The sequence below is a fragment of the Saimiri boliviensis genome, chromosome 14 (assembly GCF_048565385.1).
Source record: "Saimiri boliviensis isolate mSaiBol1 chromosome 14, mSaiBol1.pri, whole genome shotgun sequence".
Taxonomy (NCBI): domain Eukaryota; kingdom Metazoa; phylum Chordata; class Mammalia; order Primates; family Cebidae; genus Saimiri; species Saimiri boliviensis.
The window spans coordinates 68,790,802-68,817,689 of NC_133462.1; the positions used below are offsets into that span (position 1 = coordinate 68,790,802).

The 26,888-nt window shown below is 40.1% G+C and overlaps 1 protein-coding gene across 9 annotated transcripts in view; it reads right to left on the reverse strand.

Annotated features, from left to right (window-relative positions):
* The window catches only part of ESRRG (estrogen related receptor gamma), a 644,467-nt gene that overhangs the window by 582,287 nt on the left and 35,292 nt on the right, over nucleotides 1-26,888 (reverse strand). The window contains exon 1 of one of the 9 annotated variants that reach the window (XM_074385199.1): nucleotides 13,848-14,893. The exons of 3 other annotated variants lie outside the window; for them this stretch is intronic. The gene's annotated coding sequence lies outside the window, so the exon portion shown is untranslated. Of the gene's footprint in view, nucleotides 1-1,070; nucleotides 13,040-13,187; nucleotides 13,272-13,847; nucleotides 14,894-26,888 lie in introns of those variants that run through there. 5 more of the 9 variants (XM_074385197.1, XM_074385206.1, XM_003930347.4 and 2 more) reach the window with 5 other exon arrangements.

Genomic DNA, 26,888 nt, shown 5'->3' on the forward strand with positions numbered 1-26,888 from the left:
TTAGCACTTATAGTTCTAAACAAAGAGTTTGCCAGATAAAACCTGGAGTGTATGTAGAGGGGGTTGATGCTTTTACATTTTATTGAGCTTCTAAATTATAACCCTCATGCTTTTTTCATGTGCTGATTGGTTCTATCACAGCAGAGGTATTAATAGAAAACTGCACACCTGAAATTCTACCATTCAGTATGACACCTGTGTATGTACAATGATGCATCTATTCAGAAGAATCTGTATGTTAAAAAGGAGTTAAAAGAGACATTATCTTTTGTTTCAGGATGACACAGTTATTTATACCATCTGTGTGTGGAAGGAGGTATGGTTCAAGAAACTGGTTCAGGTCTGTTTCACCTTGAGGCTCAGCACACCTAGACAGAGTCCTTTGCTTAAAGTGCCTGTGGTTTGCTTGAGACTGTGACTCTGAGCATCTTCGTTCCTGCATGCTATGTACTAGCTAGATCCACCCTCCAAATCTGGATAAAGACACGCCTATGCTTCCAAGTGTCCCCTTTACCCCCCTTAACTTTGGCTACTAGACTTCCTTCATTTATTTTTTGAAATAAGCATAGCAGGTAACAGCACACCAAACCAACCACGAGGTTAGCACTCAACACAGGTATAATAGGTATAATTTGCTTATTTTTCTTGGTTGAATGCAAATTTAAGCATACAATCATTTTCACATACCAAAACCACCTCTACCAAAGAAATGCAAATATTATTGTAATATCTGGTCCTTGTAGAACTCAAAAAATAACTGGGTGGATGGAGGAAAACCCTGAGGTTAGGACACAGCACTTCTCACAGTATCTGCATATGCGTATTACCATATTGCAGAAGTTGTTTCTAAAGCAAATAACAGTTTTCAGAAAGACCGAGTTTATGAATTAATCTAGAGACTCAGGATGAGAGAGAAGAGACAGTTGTACCATTTAAAAGCTGAGGAACGAAATGACCTATTCCTCTTGTGTCAAGACTTGAGAACTTCTAGTACGCAATTAGCATGACCTTCCACAAAGGAAGTCCTGAAATACAGACTTCCTTTTTGTTTCTAAAATAAAGGTACTTACCAGTGAAAATCCACAAGTCACCACACTTTGCCCAAAATCACACTGGCCGCCCTTCTCCATAGAAGCACAGAGTGGGACCTGCCAAGTTTGTGAGATAGCCACTTGGGTTGGTTGGAAATAGGTAAGGGGGGAAGAAGGGGGAGAAAAGAAAGACTTTCCCTTTAAAACTGAACAGAAGCTGATACCAAATCACATGACCTTTTACCGTAATTTCTATTAAAATCATTTCATGTCTGGTTGCCTCTGCTCTCCTGGCTCATTTGTATTGTTTACAACAAGTCATTGCACTGGCAGTTAGTGGTGGCTGAATCCATGGTTACCCGTTTTTACATTCACTAGTTAAATGGAATGCAGCTCTGCTGTGGGTTTCAGGGAGCAAGCTCTTAAGAAACCACAATCCAGCTATCAATCAGACTAACCTGAGAGAAATTAATCTTATAAACATAAGTATTGTTGCATATTAAAAATTGATAGGAAGGGAGCACGGGCTTTTATCGGTTGGAGTTAATTGGAGTTACAAAAGTGGACAAGCCGAGATTTGACTTAGAGCCTCAGAATGTTCAGTCTGTGGTCTCCATCTGACAGCCACTCACGTTGCGCATCTAAAAAGCTTTCAAGGGTAATACGACCACCCTTGAAAACAGATCCACCACTTTCCAAAATTTCTATGAGCATTTATCTGAGCTGAATGTTCTTAGAATCTAAGCAGTGGCTAAAGAGAGGTTTAACCAGACTGCAATCCTAGCAAAGTAACTTAAACAGATACATACAAGACAGTAAAACACCAAACAGACAGCACTGGGTAGGATTCAATTAAGACAAAACCTGAGTGGAATGCTCTTTACGAGTAAATTAAAACTGCAAACTAATATGTTTTACTGAGAGCAAGAACAGCACAAATTCATTCTGTTGTCTATGAATTTATGTGGTTAATTCTTTAAAAACATTCCCAAAGCTAACTTGTTTCTCAACAATTACAATTCCTAATAAAAATTTAGAAGTTTTATAGTTTAATGCCCATAGTAATTGTCCCACAAGTCACATCTAAATGCTAAATGAGAACAGCAAATAGTTAAAGCTAACATATTACAACCCCGTCTACTGCAAAGTCACTGTATCAGAAGCTAGAATTGATTTGTTTCCTCAGAACGAATTGAAAATGAATGTAACATAACGTCGGAAAAATCCCTCCTGCACTGCTAATCGGATATTGTATAATGGTTGATTGCAGCTTTGCCCTGTACTATTGCTGCCTAAATCATACATACTCACACGTTCTGGGTTCTTCCAAGAGTTTGGTGCAGTTTCAAGGACAAATGTCTTAAGGAAGCCTCTCTACCGTGCAGCAGGGAGCCTAGCTCGGATCTGATGACAAGAGCACAGTGCTAAATCTGACAACAGAGAAGGAAACTTCCTGTGTGAAGAGGAGATCTTGGAAAGTCTCAGGGTTAAAAAGGCTGCTTTAAATGTGCTGGTTGATTTGCTCCCTGGTTGTGTATACACAGTAGCAGCTGATCTGTGTTTGCAGCCCTGCAGAAAGGAACCTTTACTGAAAACCAATGGCATCACATTTCAGCAGAGCCGGTGCCAAGTGCTGGAGAGCAGAGCAACCTTTGACAACTTCACACAATTCACCCCAGCAGACTCACCACAGGTCAGAAAGGAATGTGGAAAGTATCTCCTCACCAGGTTTCATCTCAGGTGTGTTAGCGCAGTCCCCGGGAAACCACACACTGTCACTGGCTGGATTCTGACAACAGTGTAAGGTATTCTCGGGACTTCTACGTAGTTCCTGTCTCTGCTGTCCTGACCTACCGTGTACTATATTTTAACAGAAGCTTTAACATGAATCAGGATTTTTAAAAATGTATTTCCCTCGGCTTCTTACAGAAATCTTTGTATCTAAGGCTCCTCTGTTGTTCCTCAGAAATAAACTGAGGACAAAATCATGTAAGATCGGGTAGTCTAGTATCAACTTCTGCATTCTGTCTCCTGATGCAGAGGCTGGAATTTTAACATTACCATGTTGCTAGGGGCCATTTTAGTATTGTTCATTAGAAACTGGGGATGGCTGCAAAACTTCACGTCAACAGAACCAACTATTGCAGTGAGGCTATAGGGATGTTGGGAACGGACAAGCAATGAAGAACATGACATATTCCACTGTTCAGTAACATCCTTAACATGGAAGAGAGTGAAAATTCTAGACCTTGCCAACTCTAGTAGTGAAAGTTAAGACAGAGTAAGAGACAGAGAGACAGAGACAGAGACAGAGAGACAGAGACAGAGAGAGAGAGAGAGAGAGAGAGAGAGAGAGAGAGAGAGAGAAGGTAGGGGCGGCTGCTAGTGGCAGTAACAAACTTAATCCAAGTCATTGGTTAACCACTTCATTAACTGTGAGTTCCTCACTGCCCTTCCTTTCTATTCTGTCCCTATGACAAGTCCAGGTTATGGTATATTATATGGTATTTTTCACTATTGTCCTTTTTACTTCAAAGGGTAGAAGTCAGAACTGACAGTTTAACAAAAGGCCACATTAAATGTGTCAGGCAGTTCAGGAGAATGTTCCCCTACTTATCTGAAAGCCAGCCCAGGAGCTGCCTGGGCATCTGGTGAATTATCCAAGGTCTTTGCTTTTCATTTTGGCCACACTATTGTTCAGGAATAATGACAATTCCCTTACATCCAAGAGTCCACATCATGTAACGAATAGAGTGTGGGCTCTTGTGCCAAGTAGATTTCACTTCCTATCTCTACCACATCCTACCTACATGAGGTTGGAGGTTGCTTAAAAATCTCTGAACTTCTGTTTCCTCATCTGTGAAATGGAGTCAATATATCTACTATACACAACTTTTTGTGAAGTTTTAAAGAATAACACCTGTCAAGGGCTTACCACAGTGCCTGGCATGCATGCATTTACAAACATTTACTGAGCCTCCTCTCAGAGCCAGGCACAGTGCCAGACGCTGGGGGCACAAAGTCAATTAAGACACGGTCTCTACCCTCAAGTGCAGTTCCACACGTGTTACGTATTTCCTCCTTCCCTCCCAGAATTTGTGCAGTCCCTGTCATAAGGCATTAACACACTTTAAATGCTCTGTCTCATTTGATCCTTCCAACAGTCCTAGGAGACAGATGAAGCTACACTCACTTTACAAATAGGAAAATTTTGGCTTAAAGAGGTGAGGGTCACACAGCTAGTAAATTGCAGCCTAAACATCAATCCAAGCTCTCCGATTCTGTCAAGTACTCTTTAAGGTTTATATATGAATTGACCACATAGGGTTCGTATTTTGCATTATTTGATATCATACTCGTTATTTTTGCAGTGTCACGTAGATATATAATGCACTCCCTGCAGGTAGCATAAGTCCCTTAAACAGAAGCAATGTATCCTAAAATTACTTTGTATTCTCAAACAGACCTAGTATGATGCCAAAGATATTATCTGTTCAATAAATTTTTCTAAATTGAAAAAAAACTCAAGTTGGGTCAATTTTACGACCCAATATCACCCTCACAGAAATCTGGAACCCTTCAATAAAGGATGGTTTGGCAGTTATGTGTGGCCTTTGAGTGCTCATGCTGTCTACGTCATTACTTCCAAATAATTATATGCATGTCAAAGTTCTTAACACTGACTCATAATTAAACTCTCTGAAGATTGTTTTCTTCATTTGTTTAGCACGTATCCTGTACATTGAAGCCCTAATGAATTTTGGTAAGAGTGATTAAATATTTACTTTTTAATTCAAGCCTGACCCCAAGACATCTCTTGATTTCTGGGTCCACTCCAGTTTCTAGGTTTAACAGTTCACACACTGAAGAGTTCTGTTGATCATTATCTTGTAAATACAGCAATCTTGGGTAGAGTCTGATTTTTATACATACATGTTTGTACAAACAGCTTGAATTTCTTAAATAATTGTTGATCTACTACTTCATTTTACACATTAAAATGTAGCCCATTTCTGATGGAAGAATTAATTAGACATTTATCAGTGAACCACACATACAAATATTATTAAAAGGGATCTGTATAGTATCTAGAACTTAGATTTCAACTAATGTATTACAGTAATTAGTGCTTTTTGTTTGGTTGGTTGGTATTTTTTGGAGTTGGGGCCTTGCTCTGTTGCCCAGGCAGATCCCAATTCCAGGCCTCAAATGATCATCAAGCCTCAGCCTCCCAAGTAGCTGGGATTACAGGTGTGAGCCACTGCACCCAGCACTTACTATGTGCATTAGTTCTAATATTATACCCTGGGCATCTTTAAAAATAGAATTTGTAATACTATTTATAAGTCTTTACTGCCAAACAATGATTACTTCAGCCTTAAGAAAAATCCAGGAAATTTAGATTAATAGCAATGTCATGGCGAAAGCGCAAATGACAGGCGATATTCAGAGAAAGAACACAGTAACTGAATATATTGTTTTTGTTTCCAAAGTCAGTCACGTGTTCGTTTAGACAATCTGTAGCCATATGTAAGGGAAAGTAAACGTGCTCAAGTACTGGCACAGCATACGTTAGAATTATTAGGCTTGCTACCATCTTGACGTCCAGCTGCCCTGCAACTACTTCCTGCTTCCTCCCTGAAGTAACATGTAAAGCACCAACCACAATGCTTGCTCCACAGTGGAGCTCAACAAATTCACGTCAGCATGGCCAGATCTGGTCAGCACAGAGAACTGGTGGACCCAATGACTCTTCTTCACCACCTAAAATCAAGTAACTTTACAGTTTACAAGTACTTTTATACCCAAGTGTCTGACGCAACTCTTACATCCATCTTGAGAAGCAGAGTTTTATTATTCACAGTTTTATGATTATAAAGGTTCAAAGAATTAAATAATTTCTCAAAATCATTTAGGCAATAAGTGATCCAGTAGAGATTTTGAAATGAGCGCTCTAATTCCAAAGTCTTTTCTCATAACACACTGTCCTTTCCCTCCAGGGGATATGTGCACACACTAGTTTACCTCTTTTTCCTTTTGGCATCACATCCTGCAGCTCAGATAAATACAGACAAAGCTATTCCCTGTCCTTATTCGCCCCTCCACATACCCATCTGCCACCACCACACACCTCACCCTCTTCCTTATCCAATTGCTTCCATTTTTTTCTTCTCTCACAGCTTGGCCAACTACTTCAGAGAATAGCTTTTTTCTATCTCTATTTTTCCTCACTCCCACTGTTCAATGAATTTAGGTGTCAAAAGCCACATCTTATCACAAGTGATAAACTTAGAAGTACTGCTAATATTTCAGTATATCAGGCAAAGAAAAGACATATACTTTGCAACCAGTCTCAAAAAGTCCTGAAAGTTTCTAAGAATCCCTTTCAGATACTCTGCAATTGTTTCCATCTCTTTTAAACTTCCTGATACATGTCCATTCTCTTTAAACATCAATCATCCCAAGTCTAGATAAATGATAAACTATCATTCTGTTTTACTAGCCTTTGTATTATGTTTATCACTTGTATCATAATAAAACGTTCTTTACATTTTATTTATCACTGATAATATGCTATTTCACTCCAATAAGTCACAATTGGCTTTTAAGGTCTAGTCTAGGAAAGTAATCAGCATTTAAGACTATTTTCTATAGGACCAAAAAAAAAGAAAAAAAGGTGTTTTAAATATCTAATAATTAATTTACAATGAAAAAAATTTAATACAAACCAGACTAAATTTCATGAGGCTTTCATTCCAAACCACAGATACTGAGCTCATTTACCACTCTATATACTAATATTTCTAGTCATGGCATAAGACCACACTTAAGAAAATAATCAGTTTATAGAATGGAAATAAGTCAGATAATTAATTAATTGATTCATTATCACTCATTCACTAAACTCAGAAATACATGGGTGAAGTAAGTTGGAGACCATTGAGTCAAACCCCTTCATTTCAGAAACGAAGACACAAAGGTTCACTACTGCCCTCTGATGAAACAGGTAACTAGCTCATATGACAAACCCAGCTTAGCACCATTCTGAGTGACCTTTAGCTGAGGACTGACATCCGCTAGCATGCACATTAGCTACAAAGAACACAGTTCTAACTTTGAAGGTGATTGGGCCAAAGGATTATCAGGTATTATATCCCAATTCTGCAACCTTAGGAAAATAAATGTTCCTACTAAATAGAAAATGAATTTCTAATAACTGAATTAAACTGTTCATCTAAATAACCAACTTCAGATTTCTCTCCACACATAATAACTTGGAAAAATATATAGCCCGTGTTTACTATAGTACTATAGCTACAGTCTCTAAGAAAAGCTATAACTCGCTAACAATTTTCCTGATTTATGTTTGAAAACATACAGGGCATGAAATGATTTCTGCAACCTTACATTTTCCTCAAGAACACTGGTGGGCAGAAGATATATTCCAAAAATCATGTGGGATTGCTTGCCACGTCTACTTCTTTCATAGAAATGTATGATAAGCAATTATACATGCTCCACCAAAAACAGTCATTAGGCTTTTTTCCCCATTAAAGGAGGAAAGAAGAAAAAAGGAAGAATGGATTTTTTAAAAGCAAGAAACAGGAAAGAAAGAGGAAGTATGGGAGGGAACTCTGACAAAAGGATCTATTTTCAAATAATGTTTACAATGTAAAAACTGATTGCCTTCTTAAGGAAGACAGTGCAATAAATATTATTCTAAAGAACAGCTTGTAGATAATGTATGGTTATAAACTGTAACTCACTATACAAATGTTAGTTATTCTTGTTGTTAGTATTTAACATATATGGAAATTTGCTTACAACCTATAACTGTGTTAATAAAAATAGGTGTTTGTGAATATAAATTATATTGGTCATAAAATCAGACTTATTAATCTAATATATCTTAGAATGAGACCAAATTTAAATGGGCCACGCTATAACACAGATATCAGGAAACACTGTTTATCCTATCCCATTAGTATCTATCAGAATAGGAATGTAAAAGTTTTGCTATAGTTCACATAATGTTGGCAACCTGAATTTAAATCTTCACACCAGTAAACAATCGTTGCCAGGTATGCATATTTTCCAAGTTAAAAAATAATCTGCTTGTATAGGGAAAGTAAAATGAGCAAATTCATTTGTTACCATCCTTTTAAATATCCAGGTTATTTATTTTAGCAGATACACCATCAGAAACAATCATATAAGTAAATAAAATACCTTGCCTTGCATTTTTCCACAGGGGTCCCAAACACATTCAACCTTTTCTGTGTGATAACTATGATCATTACCTTGTTTAAATGAACAAAGTATCCTTTATAATAGAAATATAAATAAAGGCCTGATTTAAAACTGTAAATGATTATTCTTCACAACTATACGTATTATCAAGCATAATATTATAAATATGCTAGTAAACATCTGCATATGGTATACATGTCCAACAGAAATGGGAGATGAGATTTATCCCCAGCACAGTGGTGGGAGCAAGCTAAGGAGAAAGTGGTCTTTCCCAATGGGCTATGAATCAAGGATGGGTAAAGGAATGGGATCTAATCCCCAAGAAAAAGAGAACTTCCTTCTCTATGTGATAGACATAAAGAGTTGCAATAATTTCACAATAATTTTTATCAGGAATATACTACCAAGAATTTTTTCTTTAAGGTTTAAGAATTTTTCCAGTTCTCTGAACCATAAGACTGTGTGTATTGACCTTCTATTTCAAAAGGCTGTATTACTTTCTGCAATCATCTCTTAAAAGAAGGCCCCGTGGGCTCTGGCTCTCCTTTTTGGCCACCACCACCAATTCTAACACAAAATTGTATTACAAATTAGGTTCAAAATTATCTAAAGATTGTCCTTGACAAAGATTTTTTTTTTTGCGGGGAGGGGATGGAATGTCACTCTGTCACCAGGCTGTAGTAGCCTGTCACCAGGCTGCATCTTTCACCCGCTGGGGTAAAGGCCATTCTACTGCATGAGCCTGCATGTGCCTGTAGCTGGGATTACAGGCACGCGCCACCACACCCAGCTAATTTTTTTTATTTTTAGTAGAGACGGGGTTTCACCATGTTGGCCAGGATGGTCTCAATCTGACCTCATAAACCGCCTGCCTCACTCTCCCAAAGTGCTGGGATTACAGGTGTGAGCCAACGCATGTGGCTGAGAAAGATCTTTAAACTCTCCTATAGTACCACACTCACATCAGCTAGCATGAGAGGTTCAGAACACGTATAACTTACTCATGATTCTTTGCTCTGATTCCTAAAGCCCACTTACTCTACTGGGATGGCAGTGCCAACCTAAAAACTGAATTGCAAAAGCTGTATGATTTCACAGCTTTAAGAAACTGACAACAAAGTGACAGGAGAAAACTTCTTCCTTTGCACAAGCAGCTCTGGTGCATGATTTTGACTTTATAAAGATATTTTAAATGAATTTTTAAAAAATCACAATATTATGAAACTTGATAATCATTGCTTCAAAACGACAGACTCTATTGTTCATGGAAAAATTTTCCATTGGTTTTCTCATACCAGTGGTTCAATTGAAAGATTCCTCAACTACTCCCTGGAGAAATGTGAAGATCTGCATTTAAATGGATATATAGTATTTCCAAAAGCACAGTACCTAGAAGGCAGATACTGTCAAGGTTTCTTAGTGAGAATAACTCAAATTGTATTAGGTATATTTCAATACTGTAGCTATCCCCATTTCATAGGGCTCAAATTATATCCATAACATTCTTTTTCCTCTGTGCATTCTTCATAATATTGTTTTGAAAAGTTTAAATTAAGGCTGGCTTCATCACAAAGTCCTTGCAATAACAACAAGCCACTACTACTGTACATATCATCTCTGATGTGTACAGAAAAAGACCACAGAAGATAGCTTGGCCAGAAATGTTAAATAATTGAAAAGTATAATGACTTAATAGAGTAGTAAGCTTAGTTTACAATGCAGCCAATTTAAAGCCATAAAAATACTGTGTAAAAATTTTATCTTGTGGTTGACCATTACATATCCTATCTATTATTCAAAAGTATCTCAACAGTGTTTTTCTTCATTAATGTGACTTTTTGCATTTCCCTCAAAATCTTTCTATTCCCACATTTTTCCAACAATTTTGAAACAAATACAGAATTTCTATATTATATCAAAAATTCCCTTTACTAGGATAATGAGACCTTCGATGTCTAATTGAAACCAATTTCATAGAGTCAATCTGCAAGGCGTACTTTAACCTTGTTGGGTATGATTTGTTTTGCATCTAACAGAATCAAGCACATAAGGCATTTAAAAAAAAAAAAGACTAAAGCTACTTATATTGACACATCTATAAACAAAAGGAGAACTTCATAAATAACCCCCTTTCCTATGACACACTCATCCAAGGATTTGTCTGCATTAGAAAATGTCATAGGGCATCAGAAAAGTTTTGTCTTGAGTGTTCAGCTAAGGTGCATAGCACATCTGTGCCGAAGAAAAAAGAGACACTTAGGATCCATTTCAAACATAAGCCCGTTACCTCTGGCAGGCTCTTGCTAAAATTCAAGCTGCAACCAAAATGCCCCCGTAAACAAGGTTACCGAGAACAACCCCAGATATTCCTCTCAGCCACACTTTCCTCGGAGCCCTTCAGCTGTCTGCGGAATTAGTTATACCTTATCTTGCTTCACTACCATTCTCATGCTGATTCACATTCAGAACTCAAAATGAAAGATGAAATATCTTGAAGATCACTTAATATTGAAATACTGTTGCAGTAATAAGTCGTGCTCAGTCGGAGATGGGAACATGGTACTCTCTTGGTAACCTTTTAATTTCTGGAAAAATTGTACAGAATACATTGAAGAGCACACACGGAAACCTAATCGATTGATCTGCTCTATTTTGTTAAAGCAACACCCATCACAAACTCCCCTGGCTCCCCAGGCAATTCCCGGTAAAGAAGACCAGCCAGTTTCAGTATATAGCACGCACGAGGACTTTGATGCTATTTTGATTTATTAAAGAAAAGGAACGATCTTCTATCTACATTCATCACCCCAGTCAATGGACAGTTTTATGTGTTGTATGATACCATGCGCAATATACACACGTTTAATTCTACTTAATGCGAGTTTAAAGAGTTATGAGAATTGCTTTAGTAAAAAATAACAAAGCCATGCATAACAGACAAATGTACGCTTAAAAGATCATCTAGGCCTGCCTTCTTATATACTTAATTCTTTTTCTATATGAAAGAGATGAAACCCCATCAATGTCACTTCATCTCCATCAGTGTTTTCATGTCTCTTCTTCCTGTCAGGCATTCCTCAGATCCGATTTGAGAAATGTTCAAATTTCCCTCTCTTTTCCACAATGACAGAACTGTTTCTCAGGTTGGTTAACTCATTTTGATAACATCAAATCTGCCGGACAGGAGGAAAAAAAAAAAAGGAGAAGAACCCTGAAACCACTCCCCAATCCCATTTTTTCCCCCTGTCTTTTTCTCTAAGACATTTCTGACTCTTTTTCTCTCGCCTGCTGCTTCTGAATTTGGGCATTTTCCAAACACACTCCCCTATTTGGTCTTTGGGCAGCGTGAGAAACAAACGGAAGTTTCTCTTCAAAACTAGACCAAGTCATTCAGCTGCTCTGAAACATACTTCACAACATCCGCAGGTCTCTTGATCTTGACTTAAAGTATTAAGCAGGAGTGTTTTGAAAGTAGTAGGAGGTATATGGACCTAACAGCTTCTCTGAACCCACATGCTGAGAATTTTTTTTCTTTTTTTTTTTTTGAGAGAGAGCTATTTTCAACATTGCCCTCTGGTTTATGTTAGCGAAATCATTTGCTTTCTGTGTGTGTCTGTGTCTTATTGCATGGCCACTGGTTCTGGTACTACAACACAAACACAGCAAACGTGCTTCCCTAACATAAGCAGACCCATGTGGCAATTCACAACATAACCTAGGCAAGCACAATAAACAAACACATACATAATCATTCCACAGCACTGAGGCAGGCAGGGGTTTCTCCAGGCCCTTCCGGACTCTTCCAGAATTGCTCATTAAGATTCTGAAAGGGGGAGGGGGTGCAGCTAGGAAGAGGTTGCAGGAAGGGAAGAGAAGGGGAGGAGGGGAGCTTTGCCCTCTGTGTCTTTCTGTCTCTGAGACTCTCCGATCACCAAACAAGGCGTGCAGGGGTCTATCCTGCAGAGGTACTAACAGACTTGAGGGGTCGAATGAGGTAGATGGTTTAAAAGAGTTAAATGATGGCTGGGTGACCTCCGTGCAACTTCAGCGACTCCCTCGGGAAGGTGAAAGGGTTGGGGAGAGAGAAGGGAGGGAGAGAAGCGTAGAGGACAGGAGGGAGACACCTAGGACTCCAGCAGCAGCAACCACCAGAAGGATTTTCCAGCCCACGACAGCAGTCCTCAACTCCAGGCGACACCCTCTCCCCAACGACCCCCGCTCCAGATCCCCTCACCCTAACCCCTCCCGTCCCAGCGCCCTGACTCTGCCCTCACTCTTCACCACTTTACCGAGCACTGAAGTCTCTATCCAGGAAGGGGGATGGGAGGGGTGTTTAAAGAACAAATCTAATTGCAATTAGAATTTATCTGTGTCTCCAGCACACACGCTGACAGTTTTGCAGTCACGGTAAGGCAAGTCTACAAGAGGTGGGCAGTACTCATGGTTGTGTTATTGAGGGAGGGGTTGCTTTTTTTTTTTTTTTTTTTTCTTTTTCCGAGACACTCTAAGCAAGTGAAGGGGGAAGGGGGTAGCAATCTAGATTTCAACCAGAACTGCAAATAAAGAATGCCCCAGATGCAAATGTCTGTCTCCAGATGTTGATGATAAGGATTTGGACCAGTTACCTTGGCAGGGTCAGAACTGCAGCAGGTTAATCAGGTGAGTCGTCGGGGATTTTAAAGAAGCCGAAGCCGGTTTCTTTGGCTATGAAAGTCTACGAAACCCCCATGCAGGAACATTGCACATCTTACACACGCCTCCTTTCACTGGGCTCCCGCGACCTCGGCAGGCGAGGGGGTGCTGGCCGGCCCGCCGGTGGCAAGGGCACGGCCCCCCGCTCTGCCCCCGCGGGCGCGGGGCCGGCCTGGCACCCGGGGTCCGCGTCCCGAGCGGCTGTGCACTCACCGAGCCGGGCTGCGAGGGGCAGAGGGGCGCCCGCGGCTAGCCGGAGCGCCAAGGCGCCTCCCTTTTCTCTTGGTAGCGTCGGTCCGCACTCCCTGTGACCCAGGACGTCATGATGCCTGTCTGTTTTCTCAATGATAACTTGGCAGAAGAAGAGAGAGGCTGCCAGGTTCTCCTCGGGTGGTTACGTGGTATGTGCACGATTCTGTTTGCATGCGTTTCTCTCTCTTTTAAAAAATAAATATCTATATTTTTCTAAAAAAAAAAAAAAAAAAAAGATTCCCGGCACTGTCATGATTTGATTGCATTATTGCGTTTGCATAATTGACGCCTCTGGGTGTGTATATATGTGTACATATGCGTGTGATTTTTTTTTTCCCCCTTTAAATCCTGCTGCTCCTGCCGCAGCCGCTGCAAATGGAAAGCAAGCATGCGTTCATCTTTTGTCTTTCATTTTACCTTCAGGGTGACATTCAGTGCCAACTGCTCCCTTCTGACCGTCGCCAATCCCCGCCTGGGCAAAATAAATTTGAAAAACGTGGGGGGAGGGGATGGAAGAGCCCCCTCAGCTCGAAAGCTGGGGTTTTCATTCCTTCGACTAGGAATCCCAAACCTACCCAACCCACCTCCCAACCCTAAAAAACCATTTTCCCTTCTACCCACCGGGCCCAGGCAGAGAATCGGCACCGAGACAGCGAGGAGCATCCACCCGGGGCCAGACACTCATGCTCGCGGCTCGTACTTGCTGACTCGCATCTCTCAGTTGCATTCCCGGTGTGTAGGCCTCTCACAACTGGAGCTATTTTTGTCTCCCAGGGATGTTCTTTAAAGCCTTTTAAAAATGGGGAGGGGGCAGGGAAGAAAGAGCGAAAGACAAGTAGAGAGAAGGAGATCCAGAGAGAAGCCCAGACCCCTGGTTGAGGGACTCGACTGACACATCCTAAGATTTGGGGGAGGGGGGGTGCTCCGGGCATCTGGCCCACCAGGGGAGTCCGGAAGGGCAGAAAGGATAACTAGGTTTTATTTAACTTATTCTACAACAGCACGAAAACTTTGTCTTAATACAAAGATGTTATTGGTAATTATTCACTCTATTTGTCATTTTTATAATTCTGCTCAGAATCAGGAGTGGTCTCAGAATAATACTTAATGTTTATTTCTGCAAATATAAGAATGTATTTTAAGATGGTGTGGCCACATGACAGGTAAAGCACAGATCACTTCTTTTTCTAATATTTACTTTGTGTTATTTGTACATTGTTGGGTACGTTTCATGCAGTTTTGCTTAATTGAGTATATTACCTTAAGTGGCATATTTGTGATAAATAAATTCTAGCACCAGGTTTGGCAAATGCTTTGCCCTTCTTTATCATTAATTACCCATTTGGAGTAACAGAAAGTGTTTCGGAATTTTTATTTTCCCCAAGCCTGTGGTTGACCTTGGTCCCCATCATGTATTGGTGGAGTCACTGTTCCTACTAATTCCAAATTCCTAAAAGATGACAGCAGAAGCCGAGGTCACAAAAAATTAAGCATGGAGGAGAGTTTTGAATCTGAAAAGCATAGCTGATTGAGAGAAAAACTTCTGAATTCATCCATGATAATCTGCAGCTGCTTGAAGGTTTAAAAATAGTTTACCTATTTGAGAGGTTGGCTAAGTTTAATGAAAATAGCAAGTAACTTGCTAGACCTTTTCCCTTTAGAGTCACCGTCCAGGAATCATTGGCAAATTCCACCGGGAAGATATTGTAATTATGCAAGGACCAGATGATCTGAATTGGAGAAAGCAGACTAAGAGGGTCTGAGGACTACTGACTGATGGCCAGATCCCAAAACTTGGCTGGTGTCTCTCCACCTTGACGATTGGATGCAGCTTCTCTGTCCCCTTGGCATGCCAGAAGGATGAATCAGTGCCGTTTGTCGGGTTCTAGGATATTACCAGAGTCAAAGATGTTTCTAAAGAGGACAAAGGCCTACTGAGAACCCGAGGAGGGATCACTATAGATGTTATTAGTAACTTTCCAGTAACTATTCAAGAGGTACTTGTTAATATTCAATCTACCAACCTGGCTCTCCAGCTTTTTTACTTATTAACCTTGGAATTGGAACCTTGAAGACTCACCACAAAGCGAAAGAACCGTAACAATTTGACTAACTTTAATCCTCTGAAATCCAATTTTGTTTTGTTCTTTTCAGACAAATGCCTTCCATGCCATTTGTCACCAGTCCACACGCCAGTTCAGGCAGCCAAGTGGTTTCTTTCCCCAGGGGTGAGATATTTGAGCAACTAGCAAAGAGTAGAGGCAGTGTACCCAAGAACTCTGAGGTTTGAATAGATGCTTTATAAGCCCAGATTCTCTAAATCCAACTCTGCTTAGGAAGAGCTCTCTGTTGCTTATTCAAGTTTAAGCTCCACAGACTACTTTCAAGCCTTTATTTTCTGGCTTCACCCAAAATATAATAGTTAATATTGTTGGAACATGTTCATTTTCACTTCCCAGCCAAACCAAAGGGCATAAAAATGCTTACTAAGGTAGATGGAATGCATAGAAGGCAATGCCCTAAACTTTACTTGTGCTTAGAACTTGTAAATCTAATTAAACCTCCTCAACAATAGGGAAAGGGAAGTAGTATTATCCCCATTTCTGTATCAAGGAAACTGAGGCACAGAGAAGTTGAGTGATTTGCTCAAAGTTACACAGCTGGGGTTCAAATTCAAGTGCCCTGAGCTCTCACCATCAAGCTCTCTGCTTACCTACCTACCTATTCAAACTTATTTCCAACTACTGACATCACTGAGCCACGGTTAGTCAGGCTGGTCGCCCACTGCCCATCTCAGATACTCTGTTGACTCATACTGCTATCCCAGTGTCCAAGTATTCAGCTCCCTCTTTACCTCCCAATTCCTTTCTGAACAAATATGCATTTTTCTGCTTTCTCTTCGGGTTTACCTAACATAGTGCTAAGTACAACACGGGCTCTCATTAAGTATCTTCTGATGCATTAATTGACATAAAATTGCCTTATGGAGACCTAGAATGCCACTTTTCAATTTGACAGAAATTCAAAGTTTTACGTAGCAAAATTTTTCTCCTTTCAGCTGAAGAAATTGCAAGCTTATTTCTCCATTTCTTTAGACAGTCCCTAGAAAACAATTTAGGGAAACAGTTTATGATGAGGTAGAACTTCATAAATGGGGAGTGGGAAGGGTGAGCAGGTATAAAATTATAGTACTTGAAAAGCTACTGTAAACTTAACTATTATGACTTTATAGCTCTTATGAGTCTCCACTACATTTTGAATTTTTGACTGTCAAGAAATTAAAATTTCCATTTAAAAAGATGGGAAAACAAACAAGGACCTGTAGGCAGGAGATGTGTGATCTCACCTTGGAGCTGCTGCTACTGCTCGCTGTGTGACCTCTGGCATAGTATTGAACCATTCTGGGCCTCAGTTCCCTAAATGCATGAGGAAGAGTTGAACCGATCCCTGAGGTCCCTCCAGCTCCAAGCTTGCAAGTATGACACAGGATGTGAGAGAGAAGGAGAGCAAGCAAGAACACTCAGCCTGGAGTGAGACTGGTTTTTTTGAAGGATGCGGAAAAGATGCTGGAGAGCTCAGGTAAAGTTAGCCAAGTTTATGTTTCTAATCCCTGTGTACAGTTAAAGGCAGCTCCGGAAAAAAAAAATCCATACAAAAATGTGTTCAAATTTACATTTTCTGGTGGCTCATGCCTGTAATTACAGCGCTTTGGGAGGCCAGGGCAGGAGGATCACCTCAACTCAGGATTTTGAGACCAGCCTCGGCAATGTAATGAGACCCCTCTCTCTCCAAGGAATAGAAAAAAATTATCAGGGCATGATGGTTTGTGCCTGTTGTCCCAGCTACTCAGAAGGCTGAGGCAAGAGGATTGCTTGAGCCCCAAAGTCAAGGCTACAGTATGCAGTGATTATGACACTACACTACAGCCTAGGTGACAGAGTGAGACCCCTGTCTTAAAAAAAATACAAATAAAAACCCTACTCTTTCCACAACTGTCCTTTTTTATATGAGATGAAATTGTTATACATTTTTATTAATAATAAAATACTATTATTTGAGACAGGGTCTGGCTCTGTAGTCCAGGCTGGAGTACAGTGGCCTGATCATAGCTCACTGTAACCTCAAACTCCTGAGCTCGAGCCATCCTCCGCCTCAGACTCTGGAGTAGCTAGGACCACAGGTACATCCCACCATGCCCAGCTCTTTTTTAAGATTTTTTTGTAGAGATGAGGTCTCACTCTGTTGTCCAGGCTAGTCTCAAACTCCTGGACTCAGGCAGTCCACCTGCTTTCCCTTCCAGAGTTGCTGGAATTACTGGCATGAGCCACTGCACCCAGCCCTCAAGATGAAATGATCAACCACCATGTGTCCTAGTAGCTTACCGTATCAGCCAAAATGTTGTTAGTCATTATTCATGTGTGCCTAAAACTTTCTAACACTCCAAAATTGTTATATAGACCTAATTTGATATGAATGGATCCAACCTATTTTGTCTCGATGTCTTCAACTCATGCATAGCTTGAATTAAATCATGAAGAATGGAAGTCTACAGAGACTTGGGGGCTAGCATCAGAATGGGACTTTTTGCATATTTCCTGTTTATAACTAATTTAGTAAGCCTGTGTTCTTTTCCTTATTTGTCCTCATGTGTTGAATAATTACAACTCATTGACTTTCTCACCAGGCTTCTGTTAGGATAAAAATGAAGTAGCAGAAATGAGAAGGATACTACCAATATGACGAAATATTATGTCAGATGTGCCTCGTCTTACATCTGAGTTGTGTTTGTTAAAAGTTTACCCGGTTAGTAGAGAATGTGGAGACAAGATTTCAGGTCCCATGGCTGAGAATCTGAGCTGATTTCTATACATCTTGCTAGTTATAGGATTTTACAAAGTCCTGTAGCTAGTGAAGGGCAGAATTGAGATGGCTATGCAAAAAAATTGCCCTCCCCACAGTCCATTCTCAAAAGACATGGTACAAACTCTGGGAAAGTAGGCAACTAATCACATCTCACCCAGGACCAAATTCATTCAAACACTTATTTAAAATAAAAACGTTTATCAAGCCTCTGATATGAAAACAATTTCATATAAGGTAAATTCCTTAACCAGATTTCATTGTAGCTCTAGGGATCCATGGATGAATGAAGAAACTCTTGAAGTTGTAGGCTGTGAGTGTATATGTGTGTGTGTGTGTGTGTGTGTGTGTGTGTGTGTGTTGTTTTCAAGAAAAGATCCATAACTTTTGTCACATTCTCAGAAGGGTGCATGACTTCAGAAAGGTTAAGAACCACTGATGTAAATATCGTTTATTTAAAATTGAACTTAAAAAGAATAACACATTCATTTAAGCCAAATGTCATGATGGCTACAACGTACTGTATAATAATCACCAGTATTCAGAATGATGGCCTTGAGACACAATAAAAGCCTCAATCATCAAAGAAATTTATTTTCAAGATATTTGATTTAACTGACATGGGAAAGTGTTTAAACCTTTTAGAAAGATTTGAATATTGAATTAAAATGAGGTTTCTGCTTTTGTTTAAGCCAGCAGGGCAAGTCTCTGTGTGCTAAGCAAGGTGGATTCGTGTGGAAAACGATGCATTGTTTCAGAAAGTACAGTTAGGAGCCCACTGCAGTTGTTGAGGTGGCAAAGACTGGGGGACTGAAGCTACACCTTGGCAGTGGGGAGGCAGGAGGAACTGGAGGGGTATTTGGCAGGAAACTGAAATCAACAGACTTAAATGTCTAGCTTGGACAACTGAATTCAAATCGTAGGATATTAAAGAGATACCAATAAAGGTTTTGGTAAGAAAATAATGAATTTTGTTTAAAATGTTAAACGTAAAGGCCTCTGGAACAGCCAGATGCCATTGGCCTTGGGAAAGATTTAGAAGAGATTTATGAAGCATGGTGGCTTACACCTGTAGTCCCAGCTACTTGGGAGGATAGCTGGAACCCAGGAGTTTGGGGCTACAGTGCACCCTGGTCACACCTGTGAATAGCCACTGCACGCCAGCCTGGGCAACACTGCAAGACTGTCTCCACATTAAAAAAAAAAAAAAATATATATATATATATATACACACACACACACACACGTGTATATATATATACACACACACATGTATATATATACGTATATACATATATATACACGTGTACATATATACATGTATATATACATATATATATACACATATATATATTACATATATACGTGTGTGTGTATATATATTTACATTTTTTTTTTTTTTTGAGACAGAGTCTTGCTCTGTCTCTAGGCTGGCGTGCAGTGGTGCAATCTCGGCTCACTGCAACCTCCGCCTCCTGGGTTCAAGTGATTCTTCTGCCTCAGCTTCCCAAGTAGCTGGGACCACAGGCGTGTACCACCATGCCTGGCTAATTTTTTTGTATTTTTAGTAGAGACAGGGTTTCACCATGTTGGCCAGGATGGTCTTGATCTCTTGACCTCGTGATCCACCCGCCTCGGCCTCCCAAAGTGCTGGGATTACAGGCGTGAGCCACCACGCCCAGCCTAAAATATATATTTTTTAAAGAAGACATTGTGGCTGAAGAAATTTATTTGGGAATCATCAGTGAATTATTGATGGCTAAAGCTGGCAATAAAAGTGGGAAAAAATTATAAATGATCTAGGAGAGTCTGAAATAAAACTGCATTTATTTGAATGAGATCTCATTTTTAAAATATGAAATTATATAACACCCAAGGAAAAAGTTGGTGACTTTAAATATTTATAGACAACTCTATTTGTACCATACATTTCTGGAAAACTACTACCCACCTCAGAATTTTATTTTACATTGTGGGTTTTCTGGAGTTGTTGCATTGCAAGACTCCACTTTCCATTTGAGATAGCGCATTCTCTGCCTAGTTTTAGAAGGGAGAAAGAGTTTTCCTTGGCAATCAGGTTCAACTGGAAAAAATTATCAAGATGTCACCTGATGCCACAAGCTACCAACTACGTTCTCAGCCATGCGGACCTGCCAGCTGCTGAACCAGCAGAGGAAACTCGGCGTCACGGAAAGAACACTAAACTTAGAGTCAGACAGTTGAGTGTGAGTCTTATTTTTGCCTTTTACTGCTTTTGTGACCCTGGCCAAGTCATTCAACTTCCCAGAACCTGGATTTCCTCTTTAATAATTACCCTACCATCCTCCAACAATCCTCAGGTAATGATCCTTAGAGCACTGGTGTTTAGGAGATCGCCAAAGAAGTAGATTGAGCGAACCCAATCACATGTTTCAAAAGCCACCTCCTCAATTAACCTCCTCCAGGATGACGCCTCCTACTGTCCTCCCATGCAGCCCACTGCCCTTCATCTCTCTTTTCTCTCTACTTCCATCCATACACTGGTATCATTGTATTAATGCTTTAATTGTTATTCATATGTCTGTCTTTGCTGCCTTTTGTGTAAAAGATGTTTTAGTTATCTTTTTATTTCTGGTGCCTAGCACACAATAAGTGCTCCATAAATCCTAAATGAATAGACAATGATCAAGGAGAACATTTGTCTGCATCTGTTCCTATTCTCTGAAAATGCTTAAGATGAACTGGAAAATGGAAAAATGCTGGGCTAGCCTTACTGCTAGGCCATAGTCTACATACAGGTGCTCTGCTCAGAAGGCACCTCTCTCTCCAGCCTGGGCAACAGGGCAAAACCCCATCTCTACAAAAATTTTAAAAGTTAGCTGGGTGTCATGATGTGCACCTGTTGTCCCAGCTACTCAGCAGGTTGAGGTGGGAGGATCAGGATTGTGACTAGGGCTGAAGTTTTGGATTCTTGTCTAGAACAAAACAGTTCTTTAGACTTTCACAGACCCATAAAGCTTATCCCTTCTCCTTCAACCCATAAATCTGAGGCTGCAGTGAACCATGATCTCACCGCTGTACTCCACCCTATCTTTAAAAAAAAAAAAAAAAAAAAAAGACACCTCTCTATTACAAAACTCCGACATTTACTCTTTACTAAGCTACATTATGTGTACAATTCTAGTAGGAAATAAAGTGTCATTTCCCGATCAGACTTAAAACTCAAAGACTGAACTTCCAGCCAAGAAAATAACATTGACTTCATTTGACATTGATATGTAAATACTCAATACCAGGTTTTGCCAGAAAGCTAAGAAAAAAAAAAAAAATGACAGCAGGAGAAGCCACTGTAAAGCTAAAGGAGGGCTGCACAACCCAGTGTCCTGTTTTCAGATTCCTGAGGAATTGTCTTAAGCTCTCAATGATCGTGTATTTCACATTCTAAATGGAAATTTTATAACATTTAAGTATCAGGGTTACTGGGGAAGTTAAATGAGATAATGCATGTGATGTCATAATCCCTTGTCAAAGAAGGTAGCTGATAAAAGCAATTCTCCTCCCTCTCTTCCTATCTTTCTTCCTAACTGCTTACCTTCCCATAAGAAATGAGCATCAAGTTCATTGATTTGCAACCATGATCAACTTGTAAGCACTTCTTTTGACCAGGCTGCTAAAAAAATAAAGTTGATCTCAGGGATTCATTTATGATAATGGTCCCTACACTTTGCCACACACTGGAATCACTTGGAAAGCTTTTTAAAATCCTAATGCCCCAGTCACACCCATAGCAATTAGTCAGAACATCTGAGGGTGGGAACCTGGCAGTAGTATTACTTTACAACCCCCAAGTGATGCTAGTGAGCTCCAAAGTTAGGGAATCACTGGCAAATGTAGGAAAATGGGCCTGTGGCCAGTTAATTTTGTGGACTGAGCCTGTTGCAAACAGGGCTGATGTTTTGGATTCTTGTCTAGAACATGACAATTCTTAACATTTTCACAGACCTACAAAGCTTATCCCATCTCCTTCAACCTTCCATTGTCAAACTCTTTATAAACGAACCCCAGACAGAGTCTTAACAGTAAGTTGACTTTCTGAGTACCAAAAACACAAAAAGGTACATCATAAAACACTTATATTTGTAGTATTTTACTATTTAAAAAGGGCTTTCACACCTGATTTTATTTACTCTTCACAACAAGCCTGAGTAGCTGGCATTATTATTATGCCCAATTTATAGATGGGCATAATGAAGCCAAAAGGAAAGCTTAGCTTGCTCAGGGACAATGTGGCAGATACCAGTGTCATACCAAGGTCCAGGATTCCAGAATCGATGCTCTTTTCCTGGAGCATTCTGCCTCAGAAGCCCCAGTGATGACGGGCCAGTAGCAGCATATCTACATTTGAAGGTTGCTTTAGAGCTATGGTCTAGCTGCTCTATCGGATTAGGAGGGAAAACAGGAAGAAAAGGAGGGTGGAAGGGAGGGAGGGGAATATTGTTCATTATGTTTTGAGTTAAACAGGTTCCTTTCCAGGAGGCCTTGTCAAATTATTTAACATGCTTACAAGCATCGTAAGTTTCCAAAACTTATTATTTCCAAAGCAACGGAACGGTGAAACCATTTTTAGCTCAGCGTTTCTCAGGACTAACGTCCCATGGAATGTGATTTGATCTATGTTGCCATGGTTTTCCTCAGCTCCTTCAAGACTCTCTTAAAGTGGCACCCTCTTAGGGAGGACCACCCATGTCACCTGATTCAAAACAGAAACATCACCCTGCCGGCAGCCCGGTCCTCACCTGCTTTCCTGCTTTATTCTTTTTCCCCATGGCCCTTAACATCTTCTAATAGACTTTGTAATTTACTTACTTTCTTTACTGTCTCGTCTCCTATGTCTGTAAGCTCTATGAGGACAGGACATTCTTCAGTGATTTGTTTTTTCATGGTGATGGCTCCAAAAACCAAGAAAAGTGCCTGGCACAGAGTAGTTGTTCAATAAACACAGGATGTGAATGAATGGCTAATAAGAAATTGTGCCACGAAAGAAATGCAAAGACAACATCTTCTCCACAGTTAAGTGCCCTTTGAAAGTATCTTTTCCAGTCCAACTTATCCCTCATAATGAGCTAATGAAGTGGATATTATTTCTACCTTATAGAAAAATAAAATAACAGCAATTAGACCTGTGAGCAGAGTAAAAAAAAATTGGTTAAGCAAAAAGATTGTTAAATTAGAATAAATTCTTTTTAATTTTCTGTGTTATTATTGTGGCATAAAGCACACATGGTAGATATTTCCAACAATATCTATGAAATATAATATGAATAGCCATGAATTGTACCAAGGACCAATACATCAGCCCGGGAAGCTATTTTTTAACCACCAACACCAGACCAGGCTGAGATAGAAAACTTCAGAAGATCTCTGGTGCAAAAATGTTCATCGCCTGGACTCAGATTTTCCATCAGTCAAATGATTATTCTGAGAAATGTTCCCTAGAGTTCTCAAGGCAGCCAGCCTGCAACACAGGTGTTGGTTGGATACTCCTCACCATTGTACAAGAGCTCCACTATACAGTAACAATGCTTTGCATCCAGATAGAGCTTTTCTCTGTGAAGGTCAAAGTGTGGTGAACAATCAAACATAAGCAGGGATGATGATGGCCCATCAAGCTCAGAAAATAACCCAGTTGACCAATTCCTCTCCAAACACAGAGAGTAAAAATGAAGTGGAGAATCCGTAGTAATAATGTTAGATGAATGCTTTGTTCCTCTACATTTTCTTTTTATCCAGAAAAAAAAAAAAACCTCACATTTGTGAAGTGAGTTATTTTAGTAATGAAAGTAGTATTTATTAAACACACCAGAAACTGCAAATCCAAACAAGTATTTCCCTTCGAAATAGTCACTTGGGGAAGCTAGGTAATTACCTTAGTGATCCTGAGATTGCTCTAAACATTCTGGGAATTCCTTTTTTAAAATCACCTTCATAGATGGTTTAGGACTCATACAGAAAACCAGTATCATTTCGTTAAGGCTGTTCTTTATACAACAAAAATACATTTCATTCCCAAGCAAACTTGGTTGGTCAATGCAGTGGGTCATGAAGTTCCCATCAAAATATCTTCTTAAAAATACAGCATGCCAGGCTGACCCCAATACTCTACAGGAGGTCAAGACTGGAAATGGGAGTTTTTCTTTGAACGATGGATCACCCCAGGTGATTAGGATGCATCCAGTTTTCTTCATGAACTGTGGGTTAGAGTGCCTTGCTGGAGGGCAGAGTTGGAGTCTAAACCTTATCCTGAGCCAGTTAGTTGTATTAGCCCATTCCTGCATTGCTGTAAATACCCGATAGTGGGTAATTTATAAAGAAAAGAGGTTTAATTTTGGCTCGCAGTTCTGCAGACTGTACATTAAGCATAGTGCCGGCATCTGCTTCTGGTGAGGCCTCAGGAAGCTTACAATCATGGCAGAAGGTGAAGGGTGAGTCAGCACATCACATGGCAAAGAGTGGGAGCAAGAGAGAGGGATGAGAGTTGTTACTCTCTTTTTTTTTTTTTTTTTTTTTGAGACGGAGTTTCGCTCTTGTTACCCAGGCTGGAGTGCAATGGCACAATCTTGGCTCACCGCAACCTCCGCCTCCCGGGTTCAGGCAATTCTCCAGCCTCAGCCTCCTGAGTAGCTGGGATTACAGGCATGCGCCACCATGCCCAGCTAATTTTTTGTATTTTTAGTAGAGACAGGGTTTCACCATGTTGACCAGGATGGTCTCGATCTCTTGACCTCATGATCCACCTGCCTCGGCCTCCCAAAATGCTGGGATTACCGGCTTGAGCCACCGTGCCCAGCCATTACTCTCTTTTAAACAACCAGATCTTGAGTGAACTCAGAGAACTCACCCATTATCCCAAGAATGTCACAGAGCCACTCTTAAAGAATCTGCCTCCATGATCCAAACAGATCCCACCTTGATTATTATATTTCAACAGGAGATTTGGAGGGGACTGACATCCAAACTATATCATTAGTCTTCCTTTACTTTATGGCCACAAAGCCTAAATCTCTAACATCTAATCATTCATTCACTGATATAGCATCTTTGGAACCTTACCCTTTGTTTTATAAAGAGGAAGCTGTTGGTAATCAGATAGTCAAGTGAAAAGTGTTGATGGTTAGCTGGAAACATGCCTCTATTAGACACATATTCTTTCTTGCCTGGTTCTTTTGGCCAACCTTATGACTTCAACCTTTTCCTTGGAGACAGTCCAAAAGAGAATAAGGAGCAGAGGCTCTGGAATAAAACTGCCTGCAGTCAAATCCTTCCTGACCACCTAATAGGCAAGTTACTTAATCTGTCTGTGCCTCAGTTTCCCCCATCTGTGAAATGTAGCTAACACCTCCTAAGGATGCTGATAGGATTCAGTGAGATAAAACATATGCAAAGTTTAGTGCAGTGCTCATAGCTTTCAACTAATATTAGCTATTATTTTAAAACATGTGCTAGTGATTCTTAAGTCATGAATTCTAAATCTGACATCTCAACCTCTTTCCTTACCAGTAGTACACAGATGCCCATCAGCATTTCAAACTCACCAGAGAGTAAATTGAATTAAATATTGGCCCAACTTCCCAAATTGTTCTAGCTTATTGGCTCCCAGTCTTGATTCAAGGTATCATTGTCTGTAGGGTCGTTTAGTTCCCAAACCAAATCTATCTCAGATTCTTTCTTCTACCTCACTCCACCGCCCACATCAGAAAATACACACACCCGCATGCACATTCGTTTAGTTATAAAGTCATGTTGATTCTACCTTGACAAGTTTTCTTTCCTTTCCTCGTGTTATGTGTTTGTATTTTTAAACCAACATTTTAAAAGAAATTACTACATGCCAGATCGAAAGACTGTATATGCATCGATTCATAGAAATCTTTTAACAACCTTATGCAATAGGTGTTGTTACAGTTGTTTTACATATGTAAAAACGGAGGCACAAAGTGATTAGGAAACTTGCTGGGGTTCAATCAGCAAGTAAGTGTGGGAACTGGGAGTCAATCCCAGCAGCATGGCCCAGAGCTAAGCCTCTCACCACCATACAGCATTGCTATTATTTTTAAGATAATAATATATGTTATCAATACGACATACTCTCATGACAATCTTCTGATGTACATGCTGTTAAAATGCCTCTTTTACAGATGAGGGAATTGAAACCCATAGCGCATGAGTTGCCACTTCTCTAGTTTGGGTCTTCACTGTGTACTGCATGGGCTAATGAAATTACCTTCCCAAGTCTTCTCTGAACCTCTCTCTGCACACTTTTAAAAAGCTAAAATTTTTCCAATTACTTTACACTCAGACTTCTGAATAACCTTCCCCAAAGCATGGTTTTTGTCCTTCATTTATTCTTTAACACATATTTATTTAAAAACTATATTCCAAGCAATGTTTTTCTAATCCATCACTCATAGGTAAATCTGACATGGCTCTAGCCTACCACAGGCTCTTACTCTTTGGAAGAGACTGGCACATAAGCATCATTTCTATACATTGTAAAATGTGTCCTGCAGAGTAACACAGAAAAAGGCCTCTAAGGTAGCATATGGGGGTGGGTGGGAAGAATGGGTCAAAGAAGGCTAAGCACAAGCTGAGAGGCTTACAGTCAGCCAGGCAGCTGATGGGGGAGAGAGAAGGGGAATAAAGAAGAGAGGGCCTGCTTGGCAGAACGGAAATATGAACAAAAGCATAGAGACGCCTGTGAGCAGGAGACTGTAAATCATTCTGTCAAATAATTCTGTCATTCTGTGTCAAAGGGGTTTAGGGACT